Source organism: Salvelinus namaycush, chromosome 26 (assembly GCF_016432855.1).
Source record: "Salvelinus namaycush isolate Seneca chromosome 26, SaNama_1.0, whole genome shotgun sequence".
Lineage (NCBI taxonomy): Eukaryota > Metazoa > Chordata > Actinopteri > Salmoniformes > Salmonidae > Salvelinus > Salvelinus namaycush.
In genome coordinates this window covers 22681763-22694040 of record NC_052332.1, presented here as the reverse complement: position 1 = coordinate 22694040, position 12278 = coordinate 22681763, and the positions used below count along the sequence as shown (strand labels likewise).

General features: G+C 44.3%; 1 protein-coding gene across 2 annotated transcripts in view; it reads left to right on the top strand.

Moving 5' to 3' along the window:
• The first annotated feature begins 1485 nt into the window (after positions 1-1485).
• LOC120021452 (ATP-dependent RNA helicase DQX1-like) overlaps positions 1486-12278 on the top strand; it is a 32486-nt gene continuing 21693 nt past the window's right edge. The window contains exon 1 of one of the 2 annotated variants that reach the window (XM_038965227.1): positions 1486-1852. The gene's annotated coding sequence lies outside the window, so the exon portion shown is untranslated. Of the gene's footprint in view, positions 1853-6904; positions 6957-12278 lie in introns of those variants that run through there. The other variant, XM_038965228.1, reaches the window with a different exon arrangement.

The window sequence follows — 12278 nt, the reverse complement described above, 5'->3', positions numbered from 1 at the left end:
GCATAAAGGTGTTGGCTTGACAGTAGCTGGACCAGGGTTCGAGTCACGGCCGGGGTTGCCCCCTAATTCTCCACAATATGCCATGGACTAAAAATAATAATGTATTTATTAAATTAACACATTCATACATTTTTTAAATGTTACAATCTAATAGTGTATAAAATATCTTAAAGATGCACTATGCAGAGATTGACTAAATAAATAAGTGTAGTGTAGAGAATCATTGTACCATCTAAACCACTGTAAAATATATTTTCCATAACCAAAAATATTGTATTTTTAGCTGTTTAAAGCTTGTGTACAAAACCTCAAGTAAAAGAGGCAAACATGAAATTTAAGAACAGGAAGCATAGAAATAAGAACACATAGAAAAGATCTACCACTTCTTAGACTTGCTTTAATTGACTGACAAATCTATAACTCACTCATTTCCATGTGAATTTGGTCGGGTCGCCCAAAAAGTTACATATTTTATCTTTAAGGGTACATTTGAGATTTGGCTTGGCAAAATATTTCTGACCACTGACAAAGAGCCAGCTCATCCTCCGTTGAATGTTGACTCCACCTGTGCACAGTGAGTTGGCGAAACATGGCCAGTATGATGTAATTAATCCCTGATATCAGGAAACGCCCATTGATACCTGGCCCTGGTGTTATGAGACTGATGGTTTCTCGACAGAGATGATTTGTTTACATAGTAGGTTAGGATAACTGATGTTGCATGTTAGATGAATTAGAGAAGGGGATACATAGTCAGTTGCACAACTGAATGCATTCCACCAAAATGTGTCTTCCGCATTTAACCCAAATCCTCTGAATCGACATCTAGGGAGCAGTTGTTGTTGGGGGTTAACTGCCTTGCTCAAGGGTAGAACAGCAGAATTTTCCACCCACGGTTTGGGGATTCGAACCAGCGACCTTTCAGTTACTGGCCCAACACTCTTAACCGCTAGGCTAGGTGAATTAGCGTGTCAGGTTAGGAGACTGAGGTTAGGGTTAAATTTAGCTACAATGCTACAGTTGTCAACAACTGTTGTCCCCAACGCAAAAGAAACTGCCATTGAATTCTTACACTGCTCGATCGAAGACAGTACAGTATGAAGATAGCCTAAAACTGCTTCTACAATAGAAATCCTCGATCACACTTGTATGCGATGTCATGGCGACGTTACGCAGCTAAGCTCATGCGTAAAAACACGTAATCGGGTCTAACGGTAGTCTCGCGCCAAACTACGCATGTGCAAGCCGTCAACTCAACGGCATTCCTTGTCACTTTCACGAGGTTGAAGTAATAACAAGCTCAAATACTTAACACATTGACTCGAATTTAGGTTGTGACTTTAGATTTCGAGAAAATTCACAACTAAGGAATACCCTTTCACTTCTCTCATTGACTTCTCAAACCGCAAATGGTCTGTTTGGTCTGTTTCTCAAGCGTTCCCGGAAGTCTTGGGATGTTGCGCCTCTGGGTTTAGAAACTCTGTGGCTCTATGTTCACAACATACTTCAGAAACTAACGTCTGTGGGCGTGGCGAGCGTTTGACCGGAGCAAGGAGTTTGCTTAGCCAGGCAAGCGATTCGATAGATCAACAGTCGACGACGAGCTCTATTTTATTAATTAATGTCAACGGTTACGGAGAAACCAGAGGCCGAGAAGAACCGAAGAGAAAATCTGTGAATAGTTGCAAAAAAATGAAACATTGTATCCGCATATTGTCTCTTCCAAGAAATGTGTGTGCAACAACAGTGAGCAGTAGAACGTTTCACTGACAGCGCAGCGGGTTATATTGTTTTGCTGGATATCCCGCGCCTTGGTGGGGATTTTAGGAGACTCCAGAGAAATGTGTCGGAGGTAAGATGCCAATGACATTTGTCTACGTGGTTGTTTTCGTCTCTCCCAGTGGTCTTCATTATATTTCCCTCCTATCGTGCGTGTGTGACTGTCAGCTGACACGTAGTTCCTGGCAGGTCGATATAGGCCTACTGGACTCGAGGTGGGCAGGAAATGAGGTATATAAGGAAAGAAGAGAACGAAGGCAGGGGGAGTTATTGTAGTTATTGTGGGTTGACTGGTACAGGTGTCGTCATCCGTAGTTTCTCATGACCAAAAACAGTATAAAGATCAGTCTTATATATTGTCATGGCCATACAGTTGTGATGCATTTGAACATAATGCCAAATCGGCTACGTGCCAATATTACAATGATTTTGTTTGCATGATAGTAAATAATAGATGTAAAAAAAAATAAAAAATAAAATAGGACTAGTCATTGTTTGCTAACGTTATAACATGGTTACAACACGTGATGTCATGCATCCAGTGCTCTTTCTTATTGTCTACTGTAAACTCCAAACTGACATTAGACCCCTCCCACGTGATTCCCACATGATGTTGAACATCACCAACCCCCCCTATCTTTCCCCATGGATGGACTCACCTTATGAGATGAGGTCTAATGTTTTCCCCATAGCCAATATAATCACTGTGTATGCTTTGTTTTTGTATGCAGGCCTATGTCAGTGTGCTCATTAAACATAGGCAAGTGCCAAACAGGCGAGTTGCAGGTAACCATGGATCAGAAGATACCTTTGGTCATGTAGTGTATGTGGACACCTGCTCATCCAACATCTCATTCCAAAATCATGGGCATTGATATGGAGTTGATCCCCCTTCGCTGCTATAACAGCCTTCACTCTTCTGGGAAGGCTTTCCACTAGATGTTGGAACATTGCTGCGGGGGCTTGCTTCCATTCAGCCACCAGAGCATTAGTGAGGTTGGGTACTGATGTTAGGCGATTAGGCCTGGCTTGCATTCGGCGTTCCAATTCATCCAAAAGGTGTTTGTTGGGTTTGAGGTCAGGGCTCTGTGCAGGCCAGTCAAGTTCTTCCACACCGATCTCGACAAACGATTTCTGTATGGACCTCGCTTTATGCACGCGGGCATTGTCATGCTGAAACAGGAAAGGGCCTTACCCAAACTGTTGCCACAAAGTTGGAAGCACAGAATCGTCTAGAATGTCATTGTATGCTGTAGCGTTAAGATTTTTCTTCACTGGAACTAAGGGGCCTAGCCCGACCCATGAATAACAGCCCCAGACCATTATTCCTCCTCCACTAAACTTTACAGTTGGCACTATGCATTGGGGCAGGTAGCGTTCTCCTGGCATCCACCAAACCCAGATTAGTCCGTCGGACTGCCAGATGGTGAATCTGGCGCCGACAGACATGGCAGCTCTGCTTCTAGCATCTAACCAACTTAGCATTATTGTTATTATATAAAACTCTGGGAAGAAGAAAGGTTGAGGTGTATGTTTCATGATTAACTACTCATGGTGTGATTGTGATAACATACAGGAACTCAATTCCTTTTGTTCACCCGACCTAGAATACTTCATAATCAAATGTAGACCGTATTACCTCCCAATAGAATTCTCTTCAGTTATAGTCACAGCCGTGTATATTCCCCCTCAAGCCGATACCACAATGGCCCTCAAGGAACTACTCTGGACTTTGTGCAATCTGGAAACCACATATCCCGAGGCTGCATTTATTCTAGCTGGTGACAAAGCAAATTTGAGGGAAATACTACCAAAGTTCTATTAACTTCTACTTCCTCAGAAACCCGGGTCCGGGAGCACCCCCCACCACCCCCACCAGTAAAAAAGCTGACTAGCATAGCTAGCATAGCGTCACAAGTAAATAGTAGCATCTAAATATCATTAAATCACAAGTCCAAGACACCAGATGAAAGATACACATCTTGGTAATCAAGCCATCATTTCTGATTTTTAAAATGTTTTACAGGGAAGACACAATATGTAAATCTATTAGCTAACCACGTTAGCAAAAGACACTTTTTTTTTTACTCCACCAGTTTTTGACTCCATCACTAGCTATCACAAATTCGACCAAATAAAGATATAAATAGCCACTAACCAAGAAACAACCTCATCAGACGACAGTCTGATAACATATTTATTGTATAGCATAGGTTTTGTTAGAAAAATGTGCATATTTCAGGTATAAATCATAGTTTACCATTGCAGCCACCATCACAACTCGACTAGAATAACTACAGAGAGCAACGTGTATTACCTAATTACTCATCATAAAACATTTCTTAAAAATACACAGCGTACAGCAATAGAAAAACACAGATCTTGCGAATCCAGACAATATTTCAGATTTTCTAAGTGTTTTACAGCGAAAACACAATAAATCGTTATATTAGCATACCACAAGTGCAATCATTACCCCAGCATTGATTCAAGGCAAAAAGAGCGATAACGTTATCACCACCAAAATATATTAATTTTTTCACTAACCTTCTCAGAATTCTTCAGATGACAGTCCTGTAACATCATATTACACAATCCATATAGAGTTTGATCGAAAATGTGCATATTTAGCGTCACAAATCGTGCTTATACAATGGAAATACTGTCCAACTACTCAAGCAATCTGCCCGGCGCCATCTTGGAAAGACACCTATTTTTATCGAAAACTATTCATAAACTTGACTAAAAAAATACAAGTTGGACAGCAATTGAAAGACAAATTAGTTCTTAATGCAATCGCTGAATTACATTTTTAAAATTATCCTTACTGCGCAATACAGGGTGCGCTAAAGCGAAGCTACCCAAAATTTAATGGCGGCTTATGCGTTTAACATTTTTCAACAGAACAACGATTTATCAGCATAAATAGTTCTTACTATTAGCTGAGCTTCCATCAGAATCTTGGGCAAGGTGTCCTTTCCCCGGTCTAATCGTCTTTTGGTCGAAAGATGTCCTCTTGTCCTGTCGAAATGGCCACTAACGTTCGGCATGTACTGGAAAAGTGTCCAACTCTTGAAAGTGCGTCACAAAGAAATGCCAGAAAATCGCAATAAACGGATATAAATTGCTATAAATCGGTTTAAATTAACTACCTTATGATGTCTTTAACACCTATAACGAATAAAAACATGACCGGGGATATAGAAGTGGCTAAACCAAAGCTTGGAAGGAGGCCAGTCCGACGTCCACTCTGCGTCGAGCGCACGGCTGAAAAGAAAGGCACATCCGCTCCAGGGTCTAATATAAGGTCCCAGATTGCGCAATCGACTCCATTCAAATTGTCACCACTTACTGACATCTAGAGGAAGGCGTAGGCAGTGTTTGTAGCCCCACAGCGTTCACAGGGACTTATAAACTGACCTGGGAACAGAGGCCGAGATTTCTGAAATCTCACTCCCTGGCAGGAAAAGTGCTGCAGAATGAGTTCTGTTTCACTCAGAGACATAATTCAAACGGTTTTAGAAACTAGAGAGTGTTTTCTATCCAATAGAAATAATAATATGCATATTGTACGAGCAAGAATTGAGTACGAGGCAGTTTAATTTGGAAACGTCAAGAAAAAAATAGTGCTAACAGCTCCCCCTATTGACAAAAGGTTAACACATTGCCTGTAGTACTCGCACTTCAAAAACTCTTGACCTCTGTTACTCTCCCTTCCGTGAAGGCTACAAGACCCTCCCCCGCCCTCCCTTTGGCAAATAAGATCACGACTCCATTCTGCTCATTCCTTCCTGTAGGCAGAAACGCAAACAGGAAGTACCCTTGCTAAGGTCTATTCAATGCTGGTCTGACCAATCGGAATCCATGCATCAAGATTGTTTTGACTGGGACTGGGATATGTTCCGGCTTGCTTCTGAGAATAACATTGACGTTTACACTGACACGGTGACTGAGTTCATCAGGAAGTGTATACGGTAGTTGTTCCCACTGTGACCATTAAAACCTACCCAAACCAAAAACTGTGGATAGATGGCAGCATTCGCACAAAACTGAAAGCGCGAACCACCACATTTAACCATGGTAAGATGACTGGGAATATGGTTGAATAACAACAGTGTAGTTATGCCCTCCGTAAGGCAATCAAAAAGGCAAAACGTCAGTACAGTGACAAAGTGGAGTCGCAATTCAATGGCTTAGACACGAGACTCCAGACAATCACGGATTACCAGCCACGTCGGGAAAACCAGCCACATCGCGGACACTGACGTCTTGCTCCCCGACAAGCTAAACACCTTCTTCACTCGCATTGAGGATAGCACAGTGCCACCGACGCGGCCCATTACCGAGGACTGTGGGCTCTCGTTCTTATTGGCCAACGTGAGTAAGACGTTTAAGCATGTTAACCCTCGCAAGGCTGCCGGCCCAGACGGTCTCCCTAACCGTGTCCTCATAGCATGTGCAGACCAGCTGGCTTGAGTGTTTACGGACATATTCAATCTCTCCCTATCCCAGTCTGCTGTCCCCACATGCTTCAAGATGTCCACCATTGTTCCTGTACCCAAGAAAGCAAAGGTAACCAAGTCACGGCCTGTTCTCCCCGCTATCATTCAGAAGGCGAGGTCAGTACAGGTGCATCAAAGCAATACCCCATAATGACAAATCAAAAATATGTTTTTATATATTTTTTGCAAGTTTATTACAAATAAAAAACTGAAACCCTTTACTCAGTACTTTGTTGAAGCACCTTTGGCAGCAATTACAGCCTAGAGTCTTCTTGGGTATGACGCTACAAGCTTGGCACACCTGTATTTGGAGAGTTTCTCTCAATCTTCTCTGCAGATCCTCTCAAGCTCTGTCAGGTCGGATGGGGAGTGTTGCTGCACAGCTATTTTCAGGTCTTCCCAGAGATGTTTGATTGGGTTCATGTTTGGGCTCTGGCTGGGCCACTCAAGGACATTCAGAGATTTGTCCCGAAGCTATTCCTGAATTGTCTTTGTGTGCTTAGGGTCGTTGTCCTGTTGGAAGGTGGACCTTCTCCCCAGTGTGAGGTCCTGAGCGCTCTGGAGCAGGTTTTCATCAAGGATCTCTCTGTACTTTGCTCCATTCATCTTTCCCTCGATCCTGACTGGTGCCAAGTTTCCTCCAGACGTGATGCAATCTTGGTTTCATCAGACCAGGTAATCTTGTTTCTCATGGTCTAAGAGTCCTTTAGGTGCCTTTGGCAAACTCCAAGCCGGCTATCATGTGCCTTTTACTGAGGAGTGGCTTCCATCTGGCCACTCTAACATAAAGGCCTGTTTGGTGGAGTGCTGCAGAGATGGTTGACCTTCTGGAAGGTTCTCCCATCTCGATAGAGGAACTCTAGAGCTCTATCACAGTGTCCATCGGGTTCTTGGTCACCTCCCTGACCAAGGCCCTTCTCCCCCGATTGCTCAGTTTGGCCGGGCGGCCAGCTCTAGGAAGAGTCTTTGTGATTCCAAACTTCTTCCATTTAAGAATGAATGACGCCATTGTGTTCTTGGGGACCGTCAATGCTGCAGACATTTTTTGGTACCCTTCACCAGATCTGTGCCTCGACACTATCCTATCTCGGAGCTTTAAAGGACAAATCCTTTGACCTCATGACTTGGTTTTTGCTCTGACATGCAGTGTCAACTGTGGGACCTTATATAGACAGGTGTGTGCCTTTCTAAATCATGTCACCTCAATTGAATTTACCACAGGTGGACTCTAATCAAGTTGTAGAAACATCTCAAGGATGATCAATGGAAACAGGATGCACAATAGCTCAATATCGAGTCTCATAGCAAAGGGTCTGAATACTTATGTAAATAACGTATATCTGTTTTGCATTTGTTATATATTAGCAAACATTTAAAAATATATATTTTTTCGCATCCCCAAGGCACTGTACATAGTCATGGAATCACTGGTCACTTTAATAAAGGATAAGCAGTTCATTCACTCGGACAAAATAAGCTAGTAGGTCCCAATAAGAATTCAAAAACACAACCATTAGGCTAAGCATTACCCAATTGAAACTAGTACTTCCCATTGCAAAAAACGTAACTTCTTGCTATTGTACAGTGGCCTGATGGCCTTCAAGAAGGCAGAAGTTTCCATAAATATTTGTAAAAATGGTCCCACTCATTTCAAGTCAATATCACTCCAAAATGTTGCAATTGTACAGTTGAATGGCAGATGCCTTCATTCAAGCGTCTGATGGCCTAGCCAATGGCTGACTTAGCTAGGTAGATTTATCTCCTCATAGACCACCAAAGAAAAATCCTGATTGGATATTATTTTGGTTTTCGGTGTCAACCCTTTCATTTTCTAACAAAAACTGAAGAGATTAAATCAGAACATCATTGAAAATAATTATTAATATTTGTTATTTTATAAATCCTTAGCCCTCATTGTTCCCTACTGTGTTTGGGTTAGTCATCATTTATGACTAACTAATCATCCTGCCGTCTTCTTTCCAAGATGGCGTAGCAGTGGGGATGACCCGTCCCTTGTATATATTGTTTTTCTTCAGATATATTTTGTATATATTTGTATTATTTTTTTAAATCTAATTTTCCATCTACGGACTGAACATACTCTCCTGCAACCCGCCTCACCCAATGTGGTATGGATCTGCTATTTTTACTCTTTTGAACCAGAACCCCCTTCAGAAGCTAGCGAGCTAACTAGCTACCAGCTAGTAGTCAGTTAGCCACTGCTAGCGGTCATCACCGTTAACGCGGACTGCCAGCCTCAGCCCGGGCAACTCCTGCCAGCCTGCACAGCGCGATATCTACCCAGAGCATATCGGACTGCTTTTCTCTACCACATCTTCGGATTCCTACCGCAAGCTCTGAACCTTTACTCCGGATCATCACAGCTAGCTAGCTGCTATCTGAGTGGCTACTCCTGTCTAACGTCTCTGTCCCGAAGCAAGCACCAGTTAGCCTGGAGCTAGCCTCGAACTAGGCCCATCTCCCGGCTAGCCGAAGAGATTCCATCAAGCAATCCCTAGGCTTCAATTACCTCTTTTGCCAATTGGCCTGGACCCTTTGCTGCCGACACGGAGCCCCGCCGATCCATCATGACTGGTCTACCGACGTAACCGTCCGAGGGAGTTTCTGTCCCGAAGCAAACACCGGTTAGCCTGGAGCTAGCCTGGAGCTAGGCCCTTCTCCCTTGCTAGCTGAAGAATTCCATCAGATAATTCCTGGGCTTCAATACCTCTTCTGCCAATTGGCCTGGACCCTTTGCTAAAGACACGGAGCCCTGCCGATCCATCACGACTGGTCTGCCGACGTAACCGTCCAAGGGGGTTTCAACAGACTCTCCCGTTGGGATGTTCCCCTGAGGCCCATATGCTAGCCTGCTGCTAGCCCCAGCCTGCTAACTGTCTGAATCGCCGTGCCTCCAGCTCGCCTAGCTAGTCACTGGACCCTATGATCACTCGGCTACACATGGCTCTCCCTCATGTCAATATGCCTTGTCTATTGCTGTTTTGGTTAGTAATTTTTGTCTTATTTCACTGTAGAGCCTCCAGTCCTGCTCAATATGCCTTAGCTAGCCCTTATGTTCCACCCCCCACACATGCGGTGACCGCACTTGGCTTAAATGGTGCCTCTAGAGACAAAACCTCTCTCATCGTCACTCAATGCCTAGGCTTACCTCCACTGTACTCACATTCTACCTTACCATTGTCTGTACATTATGCCTTGAATCTATTCTTCCGCGCCCAGAAACCTGCTCCTTTTACTCTCTGTTCCGAACGCACTAGACAACCAGTTCTTTTAGCCTTTAGCTGTACTCTTATCCTACTCCTCCTTTGTTCCTCTGGTGATGTGGAGGTTAACCCAGGCCATGCAGCCCCCAGCATCACTCCCATTCCCCAGGCGCTCTCATTTGTTGACTTCTGTAATCGTAAAAACATTGGTTTCATGCATGTTAACATTAGAAGCCTCCTCTCTAAGTTTATTTTATCCACTGCTTTAGCACACTCCGCCAACCCGGATGTCCTAGCCGTGTCTGAATCCTGGCTTAGGAACGCCACCAGTTGCAATCTACTGCAGAGATAGTCTGCAGAGTTCTTTCATACTATCCAGGTCTGTGCCCAAACAATTCAAGCTTCTACTTTTAAAAATCTACCTTTCCAGAAACAAGTCTCTCACCGTTGCCGCTTGTTATAGACCCCCCTTGGCCCCCAGTTGTGCCCTGGACTCCATATGTGAATTGATCGCTCCCCCATCTATCTTCAGAGTTCATAATGTTAGGTGATCTAAACTGGGACATGCTTAACACCCCGGGTCCTACAATCTAAGCTAGATGCCCTCAATCTCACACAAATCATCAAGGAACCTACCAGGTACAACCCTAAATCCGTAACCATGGGCACCCTCTTAGATATCATCCTGACCAACCTGCCCTCTAAATACACCTCTGCTGTCTTCAACCAGGATCTCAGCGATGACGGCCTCATTGGCTGCGTGCGTATTGGGTCCTCGGTCAAACGACCACCCCTCATCACTGTCAAACGCTCCCTAAAACACTTCAGCGAGCAGGCCTTTCTAATCAACCTGGACTGGGTATCCTAGAAGGATATTGACCTCATCCCATCAGTAGAGGATACCTGGTTGCTCTTCAAAAGTGCTTTCCTCTCCATCTTAAATAAGCATGCCCCATTCAAAAAATGTAGAACTAAGAACAGATACAGCCCTTGGTTCACCCCAGACTTGTCTGCCCTTGACCAGCACAAAAACATCCTGTGGCGTTCTGCATTAGCATCAAATAGCCCCCGCGATATGCAACTTTTCCGGGAAGTCAGGAACCAATATACTCAGTCAGTCAGGAAAGCTAAGGCTAGCTCTTTCAAACAGAAATTTGCTTTCTGTAGCACTAATTCCCAAAAGTTTTGGGACACTGTAAGGTCCATGGAGAATAAGAGCACCTCTTCCCAGCGGCCCACTGCACTGAGGATAGGAAACACTGTCACCACCGATAAATCTACGATAATCAATAATTTCAATAAGCATTTTTCCACGGCTGGCAATGCTTTCCACCTGGCTACCCCTACCCTGGCCAACATCTCAGCACCCCTGCAGCAACTTTTCCAACCCCCCCCCCACCCCTGCTTCTCCTTCACCCAAATCCAGACAGCTGATGTTCTGAAAAAGCTGCAAAATCTGGACCCGTACAAATCAGCTGGGCTAGACAATCTGTACCCTCTCTAAAAGTATTAGTCGAAATTGTTGCAAACCCTATTACTAGCCTCTTCAACCTCTCTTTCGTATCATCTGAGATCCCCAAAGATTGGAAATCTGCCGCGGTCATCCCCCTCTTCAAAAGGGGAGACACTCTAGACCCAAACTGTTATAGACCTATATCCATCCTGCCCTGTCTTTCTAAAGTCTTCGAAAGCCAAGTTAATAAACAGATCACCGACCATTTCGAATCCCACCATACCTTCTCCACTATGCAATCTGGTTTCCGAGCTCGTCATGGGTGCACCTCAGCCATGATCAAGGTCCTAAACAATATCATAACCACCATCGATAAAAGACAGTACTGTGCAGCCATCTTCATCGACCTGGCCAAGGCCTTCAACTCTGTCAATCACCGCATTCTTATCGGCAGACTCAATAGCCTTGGCTCTCGCTTTAGATGGTCTCGAACACAACACTGCTCCTAGACGTTTCCACTTCTCAAATGACTGCCTCGCCTGGTTCACCAACTACTTCTCAGATAGAGTTCAGTGTGTCAAATCGGAGGGCCTGTTGTCCGGACCTCTGGCATTCTCTATGGGGGTGCCACAGGGTTCAATTCTCGGGCCAACTCTTTTCTCTATATATATCAATGATGTCGCTCTTGCTGCTGGTGATTCTCTGATCCACCTCTACGCAGACAACACCATTCTGTATACATCTGGCCCTTCTTTGGACACTGTGTTAACAAACCTCCAAACGAGCTTCAACGCCATACAACACTCTTTCCGTGGCCTCCAACTACTTTTAAATGCTAGTAAAACTAAGTGCATGCTCCTCAACCGATTGCTGCCCGCACCCTCCTGCCCAACTGTCATCCCTACTCTGGACGGTTCTGACCTAGAATTTGTGGACAACTACAAATACCTAGGTGTCTGGTTACACTGTAAACTCTCCTTCCAGACTCACATTAAGCATCTCCAATCCAAAATTAAATCTAGATTCGGCTTCCTATTTCGCAACAAAGTATCCTTCACTCATGCTTCACTCAACCCCCCAACACTCTACTCAGCAAACTGGATGTAGTCTATCACAGTGCCATCCGTTTTATCACCAAAGCCCCATATACTACCCACCACTGCGACCTGTATGCTCTCGTTGGCTGGCCCTCACTACATATCAGTCGCCAAACCCACTGGCTCCAGGTCATCTATAAGTCTTTGCTAAGTAAAGCCCCGCCTACTCTCTGCTCACTGGTTACCATTGCAACGCCCACCCATAGCACACGCTCCAGCAGGT